This window comes from Hyla sarda, chromosome 2 (assembly GCF_029499605.1).
Source record: "Hyla sarda isolate aHylSar1 chromosome 2, aHylSar1.hap1, whole genome shotgun sequence".
In the NCBI taxonomy this organism is placed as follows: Eukaryota; Metazoa; Chordata; class Amphibia; order Anura; family Hylidae; genus Hyla; species Hyla sarda.
In genome coordinates this window covers 383380473-383404077 of record NC_079190.1, presented here as the reverse complement: position 1 = coordinate 383404077, position 23605 = coordinate 383380473, and the positions used below count along the sequence as shown (strand labels likewise).

At 41.9% G+C, this 23605-nt stretch overlaps 1 long non-coding RNA gene across 1 annotated transcript; it reads right to left on the bottom strand.

Moving 5' to 3' along the window:
* Window positions 1–585: 585 nt before the first annotated feature.
* LOC130357987 (uncharacterized) lies at window positions 586–23549 on the bottom strand. Its single transcript, XR_008889355.1, has 2 exons — window positions 23447–23549; window positions 586–904 (listed from the first exon to the last, which is right to left on the bottom strand). It is a non-coding gene; the product is annotated as an uncharacterized LOC130357987 (long non-coding RNA).
* Between the last annotated feature and the right edge of the window lie 56 nt (window positions 23550–23605).

The following is a 23605-nucleotide window of genomic DNA, read 5'->3' as shown; positions in this document are numbered from 1 at the left end:
CATTTCGAAATAAAAAAGATACATTTTGTTAGATGCAATTTTTCCATCACTACTCTATCTTTTTTATTGCTATTTTTTAATGGTACCCTACAAAATGTTAATTAAAAAGGTATCTCCATCACTTTTTTGGATCGCTAAAGTCCAAAAATGAATAAAAAAAACACCTGCAAAAACGCAAAAGTTAAAACCAACATGGCGTTTTTGCTCTCCCATAGACTTCTATGGGAGGAAAACGCCATGATTTCAGGGCAAAAAACGCCAAACTAGGTTTTGTCCGGCGTTTTGAAAATCCAGTCTCTGAGCCCGAAATTGCTGAAAAACGTCAAAAGGATTAAAAAAAAGCCAAACTGAAAAAGGCCAAGTGAATCTGGCATTTTGCAGTTTACTATTGACTTGCAGCTAAAATCTGGACACGCCGTGCGGGAAAATTGGCGTTTTTTATGGCGTTTTTGTGAGTGAAAGCCTCCATATAACAAGTATGTTGGGTTTAATGCACTAGGGTGTAATGTTGTGCAGCTGAGACTTCACTCACTCTCTGCACAATGTCCATATACTTGGAAAAAATGCACACTCGCAACAACAGGCTCTAATTCCATATACTTTACTTTTCTTTCCATTTGTTTCTTACAAAACTTCAAATAATGGAGACAGTAATCAACAGAACATAACCACCCAAGTGCTCTTCGCTGCTCAGGGATACGGCATCTTAATGCAAGTCTCTTGATCCAGCCGGAGCTTTCATGTGTGCTGATCACCACGCTTTCCTTCCGGACTGACAGCAGACACGCTCATACACCTGTGGGCAGTACTGGTGACGTTTCAGGATCTCTCCCTTTCTCAAGCCTTGCGTATGTGCTCCCACCACCACTTTACATAAGGATCGAAGTCTCGCGAGATTTCACATCTAAAAGTTAAAATCAAGTACAAAACATAGTTTAAGTACATTAATAGGTGGAAATACCATATTAAAACATGTCGGAATAGTATCAAAAATCACAAAAATATGTTAAAGTTGCAATTTTCGTTAATAATGGTAATGAATGGTATTAATGAAAACTGCAACTTTAACATATTTTTTTTTCTGTAGTAATCACAATAGTTGAGTACACAGGCATTGCAAGTAGGGGTAAAGGGTGGCCTCCAACGCACTTACATGGTGGAGATCGGGTTACACAATGACAACTGCCCCCTGGTTCAAATACGCAGAGCAGGCACTCCTTTCAACAACATTTGTATCCGTAGGATGCCAGAACAAGGAGCTATCAATTACCTGTCCAGTCAAATACTCTTTTAGGCCACTGAGCCTACAAGACTCAATGTAGCACAAGCACAATGCAATGATGCTGTTGTACCTACATGCCTAAGTCGTAGGCCTGAAGAGGCCTATGGCCAGATGGGCTTTACTCATCGTGGAAGTGGAGGTTAAGTATTTTCTTTTATCAAGGGTACATTTACTGCATGGAGATGATTTGTGTGGGGCTACTATCCATGTGTAGAGGCAGTAAAGGGGGCAATATACAACGTGAAGAGAGAACTAAAGCACTTTTTCTGTGTGGGGCACTTTTACTGCATAAAGACATCAAGCAGGCACTATTATCTGTAGGGGCAGCTCTGAGGGGCATTATTACCTGTAGGGGCAGCACGAAGAATTATTGTGTAGGGAGAGTAAGGGGGCATTACTACTGTAAAGAGGGCACCAGAATGGCAATTTTTGAGTGTGGGTAGCTGATATCTTTGAGGAAAGTTACTGTGAGAATGGCGCCAAAGGACACTATTACTCTGTTTGGACACAAATTAGAGCAGTGATTCTGTGTTGGACACAAAGGTAGGTGATGTAATTGTATAGAGCTCTATTACCATTTGTGCACTGTCAGGCACTGCCTACCTGGCATTGTTTCTTGAGAAATAACTAGGGGCAGTAGCAGGCCCAATATTGAGGGAAGAAGGTAGATGGTACTGTTAAAGGGGAAGCAGGATGGGAGGTTTGTGTAGCAGGTGGAAAATAGGTATTCAGGGATCGGAAAAAGCAAGGGGCAAAGACATCTTGGTGGCAAACTCTGCAAAGACAAGATATTGAAAAATATGGGAGAGGCTCTCTTTCTGGTGTACCACCTATATAATGGGCTAGTCAATCTTTCACCTATTCCCAAGGTGTCTCAGAAGCACAATAGAATCAAAAATATACTGGCGCTCAGGCGAAAATGGGTATTGACAGATATAAGAATTAATTTAGATTTATTAAATATACTTATGGGTCCGCTGGGTCACAGGGCTCATGTGCCCATGTCACGATGCCGGCTGGCAGGTAGTGGATCCTCTGTGCCAGAGAGGGATTGGCGTGGACCGTGCTAGTGGACCGGTTCTAAGCCACTACTGGTTTTCACCAGAGCCCGCCGCAAAGCGGGATGGTCTTGCTGCGGCGGTAGTGACCAGGTCGTATCCACTAGCAACGGCTCACCTCTCTGGCTGCTGAAGATAGGCGCGGTACAAGGGATAAGGCAAGAGCAAGGTCGGACGTAGCAGAAGGTCGGGGCAGGCAGCAAGGATCGTAGTCAGGGGCAACGGCAGAAGGTCTGGAAACACAGGCAAGGAACACACAAGGAACGCTTTCACTGGCACTAAGGCAACAAGATCCGGCAAGGGAGTGCAGGGGAAGTGAGGTGATATAGGGAAGTGCACAGGTGAACACACTAATTGGAACCACTGCGCCAATCAGCGGCGCAGTGGCCCTTTAAATCGCAGAGACCCGGCGCGCGCGCGCCCTAGGGAGCGGGGCCGCGCGCGCCGGGACAGAACAGACGGAGAGCGAGTCAGGTAGGGGAGCCGGGGTGCGCATCGCGAGCAGGCGCTACCCGCATCGCGAATCGCATCCCGGCTGGCAGCGGAATCGCAGCGCCCCGGGTCAGAGGACGTGACCGGAGCGCTGCCGCGGGGAGAGTGAAGCGAGCGCTCCGGGGAGGAGCGGGGACCCGGAGCGCTCGGCGTAACAGCCCATGTGATCCTTTCAAACTCCAGATGACAATAAAATTAGATAAAAATGGGGAATTTAACATATGTATAAAACAGAAAAATAAAATGCCACCTTATGCAAAATAATTTCACTAGTTATAGTTCATTCAAAAGTTGTACTGAATTTGCAACACATAATGGGGGAGAAAAAGAGTGGTGCAGTTGCCCATGGCAATCAATCAGATTGCTTCTTTTCATTTTCACAGCTCTCTTTAAAACTGAAAGAAGAAAGCTGATTGGTTGCCATGGGCAACTGCACCACTCTTCCACTACGCAGGTTTTGATATATCTCCTGGTATGTGATGTAACTAAATAATGTAAATATTTAGTTGTATATTTAGCTGTATCAGTGATTGGCTGAGCTGCCAGGTGCTGGCAGAGGATTGAGGAACTGGACAGAGGTGAACGGGAGCTGCAGGGGATCAGCAGGGGACTGGGGCTGGGTAAGTATGTGTTGTTGTTTTTTTTACAATTACCCATCCCCTGCCTTAGCAGCAGGTTAAAAAAAAGAATCCTCTGGAAATCCCTTTAAGTATTAAGTGCTAAATCTTAATGCTACACATTGCAGGACAGGTAGAGGTTATACAATTGCAATGCAGAAAAAATGTATCACTGGGGATATAATAGAATCCTTTATTGCTGTTCTGCTGTTTGTATGGAGTGTTTACTTTTTGTCTCCAAATTTTCGTTGTGTCTCACTGAAATGTCATGGTATAAGTTTTTCCTATTTTCTGTGACTTCTCAAGCAGAGTGAAGCAGGGGGAGCTTTTTATGTTATCATGTTTACATGGTCATCCTTTTAAATTGCACGTTGTACATTGTATTATGTAATGAGTGAGTTAAAATGAGTTTACCTAAAATAGTACACAACATAAATGTGGCATGTTACTTTTTTCAACCAATTTATAACTAGTTCAAAGAACCTACAAGTATGAGTCATGATAAACATTTACACCTGCAGAGAAACTTGACAAAAAATAAGAAATATATTACAGTCTGGTATTAAATGATGCTTTGTAACAGTTCCAGGAAACCAACTTTATTGGTAAAGTCCAGTAACTTCATGTGCTCCTCCTGGGGGTAAAAATACCATTACATTACCATAAATTCTAGAGTGAGCCTATTTCTAAAGACGTTGTCTCATCAGACTCATGGAACCAGATCACAGCACCTCCAATAATAGCTGATTTTGTAGGAAACCTCTGTCTGCTGAAGAGAAAATGTACCATTACATTGTGGCCACTCTATGTAATACATGAATGGCTCAAGTCTACCAGAGCCACGCTTAGACCATTCTTTAACCCCCATACAAATGGCTTTCTTAACTTTGGTTATACACCTCAGATACCTCTTGCTCATGATCTTCCCTATCCACTTGTATGCTCAGCTCATCTGCAGGATATCGACCCTTTTATCAAAGTCAGAAATTGGATCAGTAATCCAAGTGCCTGATTCTTTCCTCATGGGTGGCCCTGGTAAACATTCGATGGTTGGCTGTTTCACTGAAATTGGTGGGATTGGACAACATTCATCTAATGTGTAGATAGCTTTAGCAATTTATAATTGTACTAATAGACTAACACCAGGCTTGAATATAAAGAAGTACAGACTACTCATGATTCTGTAGTCATTTCCTGAATATGGTCCAATTTTATTTCATAGATCCAACAGTACATATAATATTCATGTCACAAAGTATTTAGAGTAGATACCCCACTTCCTTATGTGTAGTTTTCTTCCATCAGCTACTGTAGTTACATTCCCCATTTGGACCACAAATGTGGAGTGTTTAAATGCTATTATGGTGGCAAATATTAACTAGAGTTACCTTATTCCCTTTGAACAAATATTGGTACCAGTTAAATTCCAACTTGTATTTACAAGGCTAGACAATGAACTGATGCCTCCACTAGGTTGTGATGTGCGGCTCCTCTAGTTTACATCTGTGCTAGTTTTTATATAGAATTCTGTGAACACCCCAGTGACTCGCTATCAGAACTGTAACCAAAGATGCGTTGCCAGCAGTTCTATGAATCATTTCACATAACACCTATTTTTAATATATGAAATCACACCTTTTGTTGGCAGCGGAGTTTCCATGCGTTTGGGCATTACATACAAGAATTTTCCAATAAACATATGAATATGCCCCTGTAGACATTTATTAACTAGAAAACCCAATTTACTGTACACAGCAAAACACTAAAGTGCATAGTAATATACCAAGAAAATATTATTTTAAGTGTTAATGCCAAAAACGTTATGCAGTTAATAGTAAAGTTTATCCATAGAATAAGGGTTATCAGACTATGATATCTGAGAAGATGTAAAGACGTAGGAGAAAAAGATGGTCGGATAAAAGAACCATCCACTAATATGTAATACAGCTAGATCATTGTCTTATGAAAAGGTATACAGTCAGGTCCATAAATATTGGGACATCGACAGAATTCTAACATTTTTGGCTCTATACACCACCACAATGGATTTGAAATGAAATGAACAAGATGTGCTTTAACTGCAGATTGTCAGCTTTAATTTGAGGGTATTTACATCCAAATCAGATGAACAGTGTAGGAATTACAACAGTTTGCATATGTGCCTCCCACTTGTTAAGGGACCAAAAGTAATGGGACAGAGTAATAATCATAAATCACACTTTCAATTTTTAATTCTTAGTTGCAAATCCTTTGCAGTCAATTACAGCCTGAAGTCTGGAACGCATAGACATCACTAGCCATTGCTGGGTTTTATCCCTGGTGATGCTCCGCCAGTTCCTGCTTGTTCTTGGGACATTTTCCCTTCAGTTTTGTCGTCAGAAAGTGAAATGCATCCTCAATTGGATTCAGGTCAGGTGATTGACTTGGCCATTGCATAACATTCCACTTATTTCCCTTAAAAACTCTTCGGTTGCTTTTGCAGTTTGCTTTGGGTCATTGTCCATCTGCACCGTGAAGTGCCGTCCAATGAGTTCTGAAATATTTTGCTGAATATGAGTAGATAATATTGCCCGAAACACTTCAGAATTCATCCTGCTGCTTTTTTCAACAGTCACATCATCAATAAATACAAGAGAAACTGTTCCATTGGCAGCCATACATGCCCACTATGCCATGACACTACCATCACCATGCTTCACTGATGAGGTGGTATGCTTAGGATCATGTTCCTTTCCTTCACCATACTCTTCTCATCACTCTGGTACAAATTGATCTTGGTCTCATCTATCCATAGAACGTTGTTCCAGAACTGTGAAGGCTTTTTTAGATGTGGTTTGGCAACCTCTAAACCTTCCTGTTTTTGAGGCTCACCAATGGTTTCCATCTTGTGGTGAACCCTCTGTATTCACTAGTGAAATCTTCTCTTGATTGTTTACTCTGACCCACATACACCTACCTCCTGGAGAATGTTCTTCATCTGGCCAACTGTTGTGAAGGGGTTTTATTCACCAGGGAAATAATTCTTCTGTAATCCTCCACAGTTGTTTTCCTTGGTCTTCTGGGTTTTTGGTGTTGCTGAACTCACCGATGCGTTCCTTCTTTTTAAGAATGTTACAAACAGTTGTTTTGGCCAATGTTACAAACTGATGTTTTTTTTTTTTCAGCCTAATGATGGCTTGCTTCACTGATAGTGACAGCTCTTTGGATCTCATCTTGAGAGTTGACAGGAGCAGATTCCAAATGAAAATAGCACATTTGAAATGAACTCTGGACCTTTTATCTGCTCATTGTTATTGGGATAATGAGGGAATAACACACACCTGGACATTGAACAGCTGAGCAGCCAATTGTCCCATTATTTTTGGTCCCTTAGCAAGGGGCACATATGCAAACTGTTGTAATTCCTACACCATTCACCTGATTTGGATGTAAATACCCTCAAATTAAAGCTGACAGTCTGGAGTTAAAGCACATCTTGTTTGTTTAATTTCAAATGCATTGTGGTGGTGTATAGAGCCAAAAAGGTTAGAATTGTGTTGATGTCCCAATATTTATGGACCTGACTGTATATCTATATGACAAAAAGGAAGCAGCACCGTACAGTGGCAGCAGAGGGTTGTGGGATGTGCAGGAGAGATTGGTTTTCAAGTTGCTTTGTAAGGTCCTGATGGTGGATGAGAGCTAAATGTGAAGGGGTAGGAAATTCCAGTGGGTAGGGAAAAAGCATGGGTCGCTGTTTGAGAAGCGTACAAAGGCAAAAAAACAGTCGGAGGCCTCGTGAGGATCAAAGGTTATGTTGGAATAGGTCAGAGATGCATGATGGAGACAGGATGTGAACAGCTTTCTATTTCATTGTTAACAGTTTAAACTGAATGAGTTGGGAAAAGTTTAGCCGGTGAAGGTACTAGCAGAGGGGAGAGGCCGAGGAGGAGTAAGCGGAGAGGTGGAGCAAAGTTGAAGATGGATTGGAGAAGAGCAAGAGTGTTTGATGGAAGAAGCAGACTTGAGAAATGGTTTTGAGGTGGAGATGGCATGAAGCGTAAGGGACTGGATGTGCAGTTTAAAGGACAGAGCAGAATCAAAGGTGACCCAAAGGCAGCTAACTTGTGGGACAGGGAGAGCGTGGAGCCATTGACTGTATTTGATAGAATGGGTTGGTGGATGGTGGAGTGAGGTGAGAGTAAGATACAGTAATGAGTTCTGTTTTCTCAGAAGTTAGAGCTGACAGATGCTCTGGGATTCTTGATTGCAGAGAGGAGACATCTGTAGCAGAGAGGTAGAGTCGAGTGTCATCAGTATACAGTCAGGTCCATAAATATTGGGACATCGACACAATTCTAAAATTTTTGGCTCTATACACCACAACAATGGATTTTAAATGAAATGAACAAGATGTGCTTTAACTGCAGACTGTTAGCTTTAATTTGAGGGTATTTACATTCAAAACAGGTGAACGGTGTAGGAATTACAATAGTTTGCATGTGTGCCTCCCACTTGCTAAGGGACCAAAAGTAATGGGACAATTGGCTTCTCAGCTGTTCCATGTCCAGGTGTGTGTTATTCCCTCATTATCCCAATTACAATGAGCAGATAAAAGGTCCAGAGTTCATTTCAAGTGTGCTATTTGCATTTGGAATCAGTGAAACAAGCCATCATTAGGATGAAAAACACAAAACAAACCCAAACCTTAGCCAAAAAAAAAAATAGCCAAAACCTTAGGAGTGACCAAAACAACTGTTTGGAACATTCTTAAAAGAAGGAAAGCACCGGTGAGCTCAGCAATACCAAAAGACCCAGAAGACCAAGGAAAACAACTGTGGAGGATGACCGAAGAATTCTTTGCCTGGTGAAGAAAACCTCTTCACAACAGTTGTCCAGATCAAGAACATTCTCCAGGAGGTAGGTGTATGTGTGTCAGTCAACAATCAAGAGAAGACTTCACCAGAGTGAATACAGAGGGTTCACAACAAGATGGAAACCATTGGTGAGCCTCAAAAACTGGAAGGCCAGATTAGAGTTTGCCAAACGACATCTAAAAAAGCCTTCACAGTTCTGTAACAACATCCTATGGAGAGATGAGACCAAGAACAACTTGTACCAGAGTTATGGGAAGAGAAGAGTATGGAGAAGGAAAGGAACATGATCCTAAGCATACCACCTCATCAGTGAAGCATGGTGGTGGCAGTGTCATGGCGTGGTCATGTATTGCTGCCAATGGAACTGCTGACAAAAGCAGCAGGATGAATGTTAAAGTGTTTTGGGCAATATTATTGTTACGCCGAGCGCTCCGGGTCCCTGCTCCTCCCCGGAGCGCTTGCGGCGTTCTCTTCTCTGCAGCGCCCCGGTCAGACCCGCTGACCGGGAGCGCTGCACTGTCACTGCCGCCGGGGATGAGATCCGCGTAGCGGGACGCGCCCGCCCGCAGGTCGCATCCCAATCCACTCACCTGTCCCGTTCCCCGGCTGTCAAGTCCCGGCGCGCGCGGCCCTGCTCTCTAAGGTGTGCGCGCGCTGGCTCTCTGACATTTAAAAGGCCAGTGCACCATTAATTGGTGCCTGGCCCAATCAGTGTCAATCACTTCCATTCCTATATATACCCACTTCCCCTTCCTGTCCTCGCCAGATCTTGTTGCCTTAGTGCCCTGAGAAAGCGTTTTAGTGTGTTCCCAAGCCTGTGTACCCAGACCTTCTGCTGTTGCCCCTGACTATGACTCTTGCTGCCTGCCCTGACCTTCTGCTACGTCCGACCTTGCTCTTGCCTTGTCCCTGTGTACCGCGCCTGTCTCAGCTGTCAGTGGTGTTGAGTCACTATCGGGTGGAACGACCTGGGGTTTACCTGCCGCTGCAAGTCCATCCCGCTTTGCGGCGGGCTCTGGTGAAAACCAGTAACCCCTTAGATTCCGTTCCCCTGGTACGGCCCACGCCATCACCTCACTGACACAGAGGATCCACTTCCAGTGTCCTCGCTGCATACCAGTCCGGATCCTGACAATTATCTACTCATATTCAACAAAATGCTTCAGAACTCATTGGATGGCGCTTCACAGTGCCGATGGACAATGACCCAAAGCATACTGCAAAAGTAACCAAAGAGCTTTTTAATGGGAAATAAGTGGAATGTTATGCAATGGCCAAGTCAATCACCTGACCTGAATCCAATTGAGCATGCATTTCACTTTCTAAAGACAAAACTGAAGGGAAAATGTTCCAAGAACAAGCAGGAACTGAAGACAGTTGCAGTAGAGGCCTGGCAGAGCATCACCAGGGATGAAACCCAGTAATGTCTGCTGATGTCTATGCGTTCCAGACTTCAGGCTGTAATTGACTGCAAAGGATGTGAAACCAAGTATTAAAAATTTGATTTATGATTATTATTCTGTCCCATTTGGTCCCTTAACAAGTGGGAGTCACATACGCAAACTGTTGTAATTCCTACACTGTTCACCTCATTTGGATGTAAATAGTAAATACCCTCAAATTAAAGCTGACAATCTGTAGTTAAAGCACATCTTGTTCATTTCATTTCAAATCCATTGTGGTGGTGTATAGAGCCAAACATTTTAGAATTCTGTCAATGTCCCAATATTTATGGACCTGACTGTAGAGGTGGTGCTTGATGCCATGGGATTCTATGATCTGTCCTAAGCCAAAAGTAGAGATGAAGAAGAGTAGGGGTTCCAGAACAGAGTCTTGGGGGACTCCAACAAGGAAAATACAAGGTGAGGAGGAGTTGGTGACACTGAATATACGGTTTATGAGTTATTTGGAAATCTAGGAGAGGTACAAATTTGTGACACTGAGGGATGAGAGAGTGTGTAGCAGGAGATAGAGGTTGAAAGTGTCAAAGACAGAGTAAAGGTTAAAGAAACGGAGCACAGACTATTGGCATGAGGTTTTGACTGTCAGCAGATCAATGGCCACTTTGGATAGGGTGGCTTTGATATGTATTTTATCACTGACCTAGTAAATATCTGAGTCCCGTTCTAATTCCTTATCAGAATGTATACGCCAAAGTAAATCAAACGGAGTCATGTCAGTTTCAAATACTTCATACTTCTAGCTTTATTAAGCAGTTGCAATTAGCATAAGTTCCCACCCTCACTAGGGAGGTAAGTATAGCTTTTGCATACCATATAAGATATGCTTTTTCTGTTAGATTTTTGGAGAGCTTCAAGGCATTGTCCAGGACAGGAAATCTTCTTACACGGTAGGAAGGAGGGAGGGGGGAGGGGGGGGGGGGGGGGTTGAGCAAGGAGCAGAGTAGTGTGGGGGATGGGCTTTGTCAAATAGTCTTTTTCTGATATATATATATCCATTAAAATTTCTCCTGGAGTGGTGGGGATAGAAGCCAGATTGTAGGTGGAATAAAGTGAGTTGAATGAGAGGTGGGACAACAATTCAAGGTAGGTCATGCTGTTCACAAAGTTTTGACGCAAAGGGGAAGAGCGGGATTGGGTGGTAGCAGTCAAGGGATTGCTTTTTGAGGTTGGATGTTATGGTTGCATGTTTAAATGAAGAAGGAAAGATGCAGTGTTTAGTGAGAGACTGAAGAGATAGGTTAGGGCTAGGGTAAATACAAGGTCAGGAATAAGGTGGGATGGGATTGGGTCAAGTGCACAGGTGGTCAGGTGCTAGCGGGTCGGGCCTGGCCTCTAACAGCGGCCCGGACCCGTGGCTAATAGCGCGCAGCACTGATCGCGGTGCTGCGTGCTATTAACCCTTTAGATGTGGCATTCAAAGGTGAAATCGCAGCGTCCCAAACAGCTGTAGGACATGAGGAGGGTCCCCCTACCTGCCTCCTGGTGTCCGATCGCCGAATGACTGCTCAGTGCCTGAGATCCAGGCATGAGCTGTCATGCGGCAGACTCATCGATCAATGGTTTCCTATGAGAAACCATTGATCAATGTAAAAGATCAGTGTGTGCAGTGTTATTGTCCCCTATGGGGGCTATAACATTGCAAAAAAAAGTGGAAAAAAAAGTTAATAAAGATAATTTAACCCCTTCTCTAATAAAAGTTTGAATCACCCTCCTTTAAAAAAAAACAAAAAACGATGTAAATAAAAATAAATAAATAAATGTCCGAAATATAAAAAAATATATTGTTAAACAGCACGGCCAATTGCGTAGGCACTAAAAAATTCGAAAGTCCAAAATAGCGTATTTTTGGTCACTTTTTATGTCATGAATAAAAAGTGATAAAAAATTCTGATCAATACAAAAATGGTACCGCTAAAAACATCAGATCACGGCGCAAAGAATAGCCCTCATACTGCCCCGTATGCGGAAAAATAAAAAAGTTATAGGGGTCAGAATATGACCATTTTAAACGTATACATTTTCCTGCATGCAGTTATGATTTTTTCCAGAAGTATGACAAAATCAAACCTATGTAAGTAGGGTATCATTTTAATCATACGGACCTACAAAATAAAGAGAAGGTGTCATTTTTACAAAAAAATACACTGCGTAGAAACGGAAGCCCCCAAATTTACAAAATGTTTTTTCTTCAATTTTGTCGCACAATGATTTTTTTCCCGTTTCATCGTTGATTTTTTGGGTGAAATTACTGATGTCATTACAAAGTAGAATTGGTGGCACAAAAAAAAAGACCATCATATGTATTTTTAGGTGCAAAATTGAGTTATGATTTTTTAAAGGCAAGGAGGAAAAAATGAAAGTGCAAAAACGGAAAAACCTCTGGTCCTTAAGGGGTTAAAGCATATTACTAAATGCTGTTAAAAATAGCTCAGGCAAGATGGCAGCCCCCATAATAATGTGCAACATGAAATAAAAAAAATTACGATAAGAAAATAGAAACAGATTAGAAAAAAATAATGTTTCAATATCTGGCCCTATCAGGAAAAATAAATCTAACTGACACATTCCCTTTAAGGGTATATTCACACGTACAGTATGCTGCTCATAGTTGATGTGCATGATTTGAAGCTGTGTTCAGTCATTTAGTTTACATTGAACTCTGCAGAATAACATCTGCAGCTTCAAATTCTAATTCTGCGCATCAAATATGCACAGGGTGCGTGTGAATACACCCTGTGAGAAGGGGTGCTTGAAAATGGCGTGGTTGCTGACTTTCTGACTTCTCTTCAGGTCTCCTTCAGATTACCACAGACTTCTCATCACTCCTCTCCACACTGTACCTCAGCTCTCCTCTACTCCTCAACTCTAACGGAAAAACTCCTCCCCCCTGCAATACATAAGAATTAGGCTAGGGGGCGTCCCACTGGGCATCAGGATCACATGGTTTACTTTGCATGACTTCCCTTGATAGCTGTCACGCCCCCTCCCATAGGCTTGCATTGAGGGGCAGAGCGTGATGTCACACGGGGGCGGAGGCATGACGTCACACGCCGCCGGCTCGATGGTCGCCTGTAATCAGTCCCGGAGCGAACATGCTCCGGGGACTAATTACAAAGGGGGTGCCGCGTGCATGATCCCGGGGGTCCCCAGCAGCTGGACTCCCGCGATCAGGCATCTTATCCCCTATGCTTTGGATAGGGGATAAGATGTGTAAGCACCAGAGAATCCCTTTAAAGATACAGTAACACTGATAAACATGTACATAACACAAAATCCCAAGATAACATAACACAATATACCCTGGAGTAGTGGGTCCAGAACAGTGATATTGGAAGTGCCAGAGGCAACATTTCCTATAAGGGTGGTCTAGGTAATGGACTGTGGGGTGCACTCGAAGAGAAGTAGGAATTAAGGTTATAGTCAGATACTGTATGTGGAGAAGTATGTTTGAATGGTCAGATATGGAACAGAGGCAGGTAAAAATAGGTTCAAGTGTGTGACCCTCTTTTTGGCCCACATTTATCATTGTCTTTAGGCTTTTTTTGTGTCTAAAAAAGGGGCAAAAAAGGCGCAAGCAGGGTTTTTTGCGCCTTTTTTTGCCCCTTTTTGTTTACACATTTCTGCAGATTTTGAGTTGCAATCCACTCATTTTGGCAATACTCATGATATGGAAGGGATTTATCATTGCGCCTTTTTGTAAAAAGGAGCAAAAAAATGCGCAAAGCCACTGAAAAGTCTCTAAAACTACACCAGCCCAGACATGGTGTAGCTTTTTGGTGTATGTGTAGACAGAAATTTCAGAAAATGTGACCTGCACAAAATTTATCAAAGCTCTTTTACCTTTTAATAAATTTGGTGCTCCTACACATTATCAGCACACACAAAAAAAAAAAGTGTAAAAAAAAGCTTCACTTGCACTGCAATGATAAATGTGGGCCTTTGTGTGGTAATGGACAACCACTGTGAGGGGCCAAAGGAGGAGGATAGCGATAGGAGTTTGGAGGCGGTTGATTGGAATGTGTTGATGGGAATGTTAAAGCGATGTCCTGCCTCAGCCAGTGATTGGCTGAGGGGCAGTGTGACACTCTGGGCCCCGATGTGACTCCAGGCCCAGGTGTGAAGAATTCGGAGAGTAAGAGGATCGAAGCCCAGGACCAGGGCGGGACATTGGAAGCACTGGAGCGCTGAAGGCAAGTAAAAGTTGTCACAAGTTGTAAGCCCACACTCCATCAAAGGATAACACCTTTGAACTAATAATGCAATATCAATATATATAGGCTACTGCTCCATAGGTTTCATATGAAGCTCCTTCCAGATTGTATAGTCCTCCATGCCTATTGTTGTGTGCAAAATTTGTAGACCCCTTGACAAAGCTGGTGCAAATGCCCATACCTGTGAGGCACTTTATTTTCTACAAAATGTCGCAAAATAAAAAAAACATGGTGTTCTTTTATATGGATTTTAAAGTGCAGGAAAAAGTCAATGTGAAAAAGCGTTAGGCTAGGATTCCACTTGCTTTTTTCTAGCATTTTTTTCACTGAAAAGAACACCAGAAAAAACGCCCATGCAATGTCCTGCGTCTGAAGTTTTTTCTGGCATTTTTGCACTTGAGTTGAAACTGCATTTTTGGCCCCTTTGGCATTTTTTTTCAAAATGTGTTGGGTACTAGTGTTGGGCGTGAATATTCGCATTTCAAATTTTTATTGCGAATAACGCAAATTTGCGAATTCGTGAATATTGCGAATATATTCGCTATATATTCGAAATTGCAAATATTCGCTTTTTTCGCATATATGAATATTTGCATATTCCTTCTTTTCACTTGTGGACCAATTAGAATGATGCAAATGCACTTGTCAGAGGTTATCAACAACATCACTAGCAACCAATAGTAAAGTTACCCACCCCCTTACTGTTTTCTTCCTCGAATACGCGAATATGTGAATATTCACATATGCGAATATTCACATATGCGAATACAACGAATATGCGAAATTCGCAATTATAGGACTAATATTCGTCTATATATTCGCGAAATATCGCAAATTCAAATATGGGCAATGGCGCTCATCACTATTGGGTACCAAAAAAAAAAAAAGGGATGCAGTAGGGATGCAGTTATAAAGGATGCAGTTATAATGAACTTTTAATAATTTTTTTATAAAGTGTGTATGTGTGTTTCAATTTTTTGTCTCTATTTTATTTTATTTTTTACATACTTTAGGCAGTACTACTACTCCCAGAATGGAACAGACTGTTCCATGATGGGTGTAGTAGTACCTGTACTAATAGACATATCGCCCAGGGTGTCACTCTTGACACCCGATTCGATCGTCCATAATATAGCAGAGATGTGGAGCGGCTCTATACAGTGCTCACTTTTCTGCACTATACTCTGGCACTCATCACTCATTCATATTTTCCACCCAGAGTGGTGATTGGCCGGATGGTTGCAGCCAATCACATCTCTCAGAGGGAAATATGAATTAGTGATGTTCTATTCATATCACTGGCCGACCAGAGTATAGTGCAGAGATGCGGAGCACAAGAGAAAGCTGCTCCGCATCTCTGCAATAGATAGGACGATCACAGCGGATGTCAGGAGTGATACCCACTGTGATCTGTCCTTAACTGCAGGTACTACTACTCCCATCATGAAGCACACTCTGCTCCATGTTGGGAGCTGTAGTACCTGCATTAATAGAAAGATCGCAGCAAGTGTCCCTTCCGACACCTGTTGCAATCTGTCTATGAATGCAGGTGCTACAGCTCCCAGCATTGAGCAGAGTGTGCTCCATGTTGGGAGCAGTAGTACCTGCAGTTAAGGAAAGATCACAGCGAATGTCACTCCTGACACCCGCTGTGATCCTCCTGTATAATTTATAGATGCAGCCGCTCTTCTATGGTCCACTGCACTGACGTATATATACACATATTCCTATTTACCACAGAGAGTTGTGATTGGCTGGAACCATCTGGGCAATCTCAGCTCTCTGCGGGAAATATGAATAGGTGTATATATACGGCAGTGCAGGGGACTATAGAAGAGCGGCCGGCCACATCTATAAATTATACTGAAGGATCGCAACAGGCGATCTGTCAATTAGTACAGGTACTACTACTCCCATCATGGAACAGTGTGTTCCATGCTGGGAGTAGAAGTACCACCTAAAAAATAAAGAAAAACAAGTGAAAAACACACACACTACATTTTTATTATTGTCGGATATATTTTTAGCGCCCTCATAAATTGATCCCTGTTTAAAAATTTATAAAAATGTTGTTATAAAAAAAGAAAAATTTCGTTAAATACCATTTTTTTCATCACTACTGTATCTTTCTTTCTTTCTTTTTTTTTTTTAATGGTACCCAAAGAAATTTTATTAAAAAAGGTATCTCCATCACTTTTTTGGATCGCTAAAGTCCAAAAGAGATTAAAAACCGCTTGAAAAAAAAGTTAAAACCCACATGGTGTTTTTCTTGGCGTTTTTTCATAGACTTCTATGGGAGAAAAATGCCACAATTTCAGGGGAAAAAAAACCCATAGGCTCAACATGCAAAACCGCCAAGGAGCAGAAAAACCCCAAAAAAGAGTGAAAAATGCCAAAAGGATTTAAAAAACGCCAAACTGAAAAATGGCAAGTGGAAAAAGAATTTAGCGATTTCTCATTGATTTACAGCTAACATCTGGCCACAGCATTTTTTGGCAGAAAAAACGCCATGCGTCAGAATTGCCATTTTTCCCCCCAAAAAACCCGAGTGGAATTCCAGCCTTAAAGGGGTACTCCACTGCTAGACATCTTATAAGATGTCTCATCCCGGGGATTCCCCGCAATCTCCTGCAGCAACCGGCGTTCTAAACAAACGCCGGGTTCCGGCGGCAGTGGTCGTGAAGTCACCCCTACACACTCTCGTGACGTCACGCCACGCCCCCTCCATTGATGTCCATGGGAGGGTGCATAAGAGCCAACATGCCCACTCCTTAGACATGAATAGAGGGAACGTGGCGTTATATCACTATCACGGCCTCCGCCTCTGAGTGCTCTGATCAAAATGTTCAGAATGCTGGAGCACCAGTGTGCCCCTTTAACAGGTTCCTGTAAAGTCTATTGTTGTGTTTGACTGGGCTGGAGCATTTCAGGTGCCTTTTTGTGGAGGAGAGCTAAGAGTTTAGCCCTGGTGCCTTGTCAGCATGCTCTCAGTGAATATATTGTGGGAAAACATTTGTTCTAAATACAGTGGCATCTTCTGATCCTAATTCACACGGTATGGTCAAATCTTGCTTTTTGATGTGATTTTCACAAAATCGGGTCACATATTTGCCAAAGATTTAAAGAGAATTTCCAACCATAAAGTAAAAAAATATAAGTGTATGAGTAAATCGGAAAGTTAGAATAGTGGCCAAAGTATGATAATTATCTTCTGTTTAGAAACAAGAATTGTCTGGCACTGCTGGCCCGCTGTGGATTTCTACCAGGTGATAGTGATGCTCTGTGCTATAGTTGGTAGTCTTAACTGAAGCACATTTAATATGGTCCCAGTCTGACCGTGTTTCTGATAACTTGAACTGACAGTCAGTGACTTGTGTCCATAGTGACTCTCTTTGACTGGTATGTAGAAAACGATAGATCTACATTACCCACAGTACGTTAAAATTGCAGACAGTACTAGTGTTGAGCAACTTTGCCGGGCTTACAGAACTTTTCAAAAAAGTTTGGTTCTTGGTGAATAGGTTCTAAGCAAACCCACAATGCAATATGTGGTGTCCCGGTACAGGAACTGGTCTTGTCCCTTTGTCTGGAGTCCCCTCAGCCAGAGTCCCTCCATGTTAATGGGCTCACCTCTTAATATGGTAATATTTAATGTATATATTTGTATATTTAATTAATCTAGGATACCTCTGTATAGGAGAGGTCACGTGCCTTTGATTTATGTTATGCTATGCTTTAAGGACCTTTGGGTCATGTGATATACCCAGACTTCCAGAGGTCAGGACTGACAGGTTTGGCTATCCAATGAACTTTTGTTCCACCCCCTTAATATATAAGGGGCTGCTGCCACTAAATTCTCTCTCTTCCTGCCGGATTATCAGAGAATTCCTATAGATCATCCGAAGATGACCCAAAAAATACCCATTCTTCCCATACACCCTAAAGACGTAAGTTAAAAGTGCAATATTTATTGTATTGTACGCACACAAGTTATATTAAAATACTAGGAGCCACTGTGATCCACTTTCCTAATAGATGTGAAATGACCAACTGGTTCAATATTTGATATAATTCACACCAGATAATGGTGCCTGCAGAACACCACTAAACTGGATACTTGGACAGATGGCTACCTATATTAAAATCTTTCACACTGCCCCCCTCGACATGTTTCGCTGGACCACCAGCTTTATCAAGAGGCAAGCGGGCACGCTTAAGTGGCTCCTAGTATTTTAATATAACTTGTGTGTGTACAATACAATAAATATTGCACTTTTAACTTACGTCTTTAGGGTGTATGGGAAGAATAGGTATTTTTTGGGTCATCTTCGGATGATCTATAGGAATTATTGGATATTGTGACCCTCCATACACCGGTCTCTCCCTTCCCTTTTGGATTATCAGAGAAAGCACATCTCATCATCAATTCAAGCTAAGCCTGAAGCCTTATCTTCCGCAGCCACTAAACCATGATTTATCCAGCTCAAAACTACTAAAATCCTCAGTAAATACTGCAACTCAATTATCATAAATTCAGTTGCACAGTGGCTAGCAAATCAAAGCTCATTGCACTCAGAAGACCTACCAACCTGTGAGGAACCTGAACTACGGTCCTGTATACAAAGACTGTTTTGTTACCTGCAGTTGCATAAAATATGCTGTAAAGTTTATTCTGGTTTTCATCAATATCTGCTGTGGACATTCCTTTATTTTTCCCTACTGTTTATGGGACGGTTGGCGGTAGGACCATTACCATAAGGAAACCTCACCCTGGCGTCACAGCAACAAAGGGTTAATACCAATACCCTACACTACCACTCCGCAACACCCCATTCATCCTTCCATCCCGGCACCACAAATACACCTCAAAACCTGTGTAGACACTGTCTTAGAGCTCTTAAGCACTGTAAAACACTGCTAGGGTAACCTAGGAATGTACACATGGGGGAGAATTATCAAAACCTGTCCAAATGAAAGTTGCCCAGTTGCCCATAGCAACCGATCAGATCACTTCTTTCATTTTGCAGAGGCCTTGTTAAAAATGAAAGAAGTGATCTGATTGGTTGCTATAGGGAACTGGACCACTTTTCCTTTGGACAGGTTTTGATAAATCTTCCCCATGTAGTTTTAAAGTGGTTTAAAGGCTAAGCTATCGTGATGGCATCATGCGATAACCCATGGTGTTAATAAAAACACACCGCACTAAAGGTGCTTAAAATATCCCTCTTTGTTGGCAGATGCCTGCCAGTGTTAAACTGCTCACAGAGGTATAAGAAGATGCAATAGCTTTTTCTAAGAGTGGTGGACAGGTGGTAATTTTAGCCAGCGGGCAGCAGGCAGTGGTGGGTGGACTAGTGATGGTTGTAGCCAGCAGACAGCAGGCAGCGGTGGGTGGACTAGTGATAGTTGTAGAGGTATTAGAGTGGAGGTATTTAGCTCCTAAAAAAGATTAAAACGCAGCAATTTATTAGATCAAGCCTTGTGGCTCTTATTCAAGGCATGAATAAGTGCAACAAGGCTTGAAACGCGTTGGAGTTTCTCTTCGTCTTAAGAGTCTTTTCTTTCTTTTGCCACTTTGTTTTAAGATTATCTAATAAATTGCTATGTTTAATCTTTTTGTGAAGCTGGATACATTCACTCTAATTTCTCTATGCTTTCTTGGGATCCGGCCAATTGATAGCAGGCAATGGTGGGTGGACTAGTGAAAGTTGTAGCCAGCGGACAGCAGGCAGTGGTGGACTGGTGGGCTTTGTAGTAGCTAGTGATGAGCGGCAGGGATCATATTCAAATTTGCGATATTTTGCAAATATATGGACGAATATTTGTCCTATGTTCACAAAATTCACATATTCGCTATGTTCATTCTCTTTTTTTTTTCCATGCGAAAACTCGTAATGAAATTCGCATAGTGCTCATGCGCGATTATATCTTTCACCTAAAAGAAGGGAGGAATCAGTGTCCTCTGACTGAAAATGCCAATATTTACACATCCGTGGATATTTGCATATTCGTGGATATTTGCATTTTTTGATATTCGCATATATTTGCATATTTTTGCATGTTCGCAAAAAAACAAAAAACTGAATATTCGTCATTACGAATATATCACTATATTCTAAATATTCGCAAAATCGCGAAGTGCCAATATTCCCGGTAAAATTTCACATTTCAAATATTCACGCTTAACACTAGTAGTAGACAGCAGGCAGTAGTGGGTGGATTAAAGGGGTACTCCCGTGGAAAACTTTTTTTTTTTTTAATCAACTGGTGCCAGAAAGATAAACAGATTTGTAAATTACTTCTATTAAAAAATCTTAATCCTTCCAAAAAATTTTGTGCTGTATACTACAGAGGAAAAGCTTTTCTTTTTGGATTTCTCTGATGTCATGACCACAGTGCTCTCTGCTGACCTCTGCTGTCCATTTTAGGAACTGTCCAGAGCAGCATATGTTTTCTATAGGGATTTTCTCCTGCTCTGGACAGTTCCAAAAAATGGACAGCAGAGGTCAGTAGAGAGCGCTGTGGTCGTGACATCAGAGAAATCCAAAAAGAAAAGCATTTCTTTTGTAGTATATAGCCCCTAAAAGTACTGGAAGGATTAAGATTTTTTTTTAAATAGACGTAATTTACAAATCTGTTCAACTTTCTGGCACCAGGATCTAAAAATAAAAAAGTTTTCCACGGGAGTAACCCTTTAACTAATACCAAAAAGTTATACAGGTTTCTAAATTACTTGTATTTAAAAATCTTAAAGGGGTACTCTGCCCCTAGTTATCTGATCCTCTCTCCAAAGGATAGGAGATATGATGTTATTGATAATGATTGTTGTAGCCAGCGAACAGCAGGCAACAATCACTTGTCCACTGTCCAGAGCAGGATCAAATCCCCATAGCAAACCTATTCGGCTCTGGACAGTCAGGCGCTGTCTGTCTGCTTCATTAGGAAGTCTGCCACCGCTTTGTGCTTCTGGTACAGGCTTCCAACATTTGTAATGTGCAGTTCTATACTCCAACCTGTGGGGAACTGCAAGAGGATCTGGATGAGGAGGAGAATGAGGATAGGTGGCAGATGTCAGAACTTGAACTGGATCAGCGAATCCATGGAGGTATCACTATTATTTCATGGCCTCATTGCAGTGGAGCCTTTTTCTGCAAGATGTTGAACCAATGGGCCACAAAAAACATGTATTGGCCCTGGCCATAGCTACTACTCCAAGTACATAGGAAAAGACCGCAGCACACATAGGGTTCCATAAAGTGCAGTGTTTTATTGTGTCCTCACAACATAAAGTTCGACGTTTCGGAGACCTTCCGTCTCCTTTCTCAAGCATCAAGCATAATACTCTAAGTATCTACTGTGGCATACACTGCACGGAGTGGCCCAGTGGAATTCACTGACACCTGGCTTAACATCATATGATAAGACTCTTTCTCCTCCTGAAATGACCAAGAATGAACCAAGCAGTCCCCAATGGACATTTTATCCTCCGAAACAACACAACCTCTGGAAGACATAGACACATTTTGCTTGCTGAAGCTTGCTCTATATTTGGTGAAACCTGGAAAATACAGGGAGTGGGGCGGAACAGTTCTAGTAAACTTTCACCAGTAGAAATTTTTTTTTTGGGGTTAAATTTAGCTTGAAATGCTCTATATTTGGTTAAAATCAGAAAATACAGGGAAAACACAGGTCAGCCCCCTGCACAATGCTTTGCTAAAATGTCTTTGTTTTGTAGAGTGATAGCTTTCTATGGGCTCACTCTGCAGTCACACTGCTGGGATTTGTAGTACAGCAACTGGACACAGTAATGCAGGTCACTGAGGTCAGACCACTGCACAATGTTTTGCTCAAATTGCTTTCTGTTGTAGTGTGACAACTTTATGGGCTTGTTTTGCAGTCACATTGCTGGTATTTGTAGTGCAACAACTGGACATAGTAATGCAGGTCACTAAGGTCAGCCCACTGCACAACGTTTTACTCAAATTGCTTTGTATGCTTCTGTGATCAGTAGTTCCAAAGGGAATTGTTCTGTACACTTGTCACTGCTCAGCTTTCCCTCCACTATGGAGGCCACGGTGCATAGGGTTTTATTAGTCTCTTAGACCCACCCCTATGTCATTTCCTGATTGGCTTGAGAGCTGTATGCAATCAATGATTGTTTAACTCGGTCATGTGATCATGCTGCTAGCTGCAGAGTATTCTGAACTACCCTTACATTATCATAGTGTTCATACTTCCTCATCCTATGCTGAAATGGTGCCTACGGCCATGTGTTTATAATCCCTTCTCGTACAATAACACCATTAGAAGGCTAGTGCCAAGGGAGCCAGGCAAAGTAAGGCTGCATTCACATCACGTTTCTTACATACGGGGACCCAATCCGGCAGGGTGATGTGAAAACTGGGCGCTCCCGTATCCCAGCCAGCCCCGGCCCCCATCTCATTCATCTGATTAAGCCAACCGGAGTTAAATAGTGACTCCGGTCGGCAAATTTTTGCCCCGTATCCGGTTTTGTGACCGGACGTAAAACCATAGTATACCATGGTGAATGAAGCCTAATAATGTTTGGTGAACCTCATTTTAGCCAAAATTCTGAGGAAGACCGGGTTGTACAGGTTCAGCTCGCTCTTCTTTAGACAGTACTATCCACATTGTTTAAGAATTTAAGGATGGTTGGTAACTCTGCTGTGTTATTTAGAAAATACCAAACGTAATATCTCACTTTTAACATTCAGCTAGTACAATTTGGCTGTGTGCTCCTTGTGTTTCACCAGAATCAGTCCTTGTATCCTGTCCTATTTCTGTGCATGTAATTCTTCAAATACTTAATATTTATGACACATGCAGAATCCAAACACAAGGTGGGAGTGTATTCCTGACAAATCTCTGTGGTTCATATGCAAAGTTACCTACTGAAGTCTTACAACTCAAAAGCCATAAACCTGTGATGGAAGTTTTCTCTTGTTACTTCAGCATCTTTTTACAATCTAAAATGTTTCATGTGCAATGTTATTATTAAAATATTTATAATGCTTCTTTTTCATATCAATCTACCCCACCCTTTTCTACTTTTGTATGTATGGATTTTATCATATACCCCTGTTTATAAAGCTTCCCCCCATAGTCTTGGCATGTGTTTTACGAAAGCATTACAATAAAGAACAATGATATACAGTAAAGCATACAATAATGCAATGCAGAATACTAAAGCATTTGAACATAAATGTTTGTATCCAGTGTTGCAGTGTAAAGCTGCTGTAAATCACTGAGAATAAACGCATACTAAACCTTCCTAACAGATCATATAGTTCCATTATGTAACAAATGGTGAAAGCCCTTATCTGCCAAAACATTATAGCTCACATGTGTTAAGAAATGTTTCTTTTTTCTTAGACCGCATATTATTTATTTTGTTATTCTCTGAACAAATCAACCAGATAAGAATAAAGCAACCACTATTGTCATACCTTCAAGCTCCTTGGCCTCAATGCAAAATCTTCAGGGAGACCCCCCATCTACCATGTGCCATTTACAATTTACCAAAGTCGAACGGCAGCATGTGCTGGGTAAGGCTGGGTTCACACTACGTTTTGTCCCATACGGGAGCGCATACGGCAGGAGGGAGC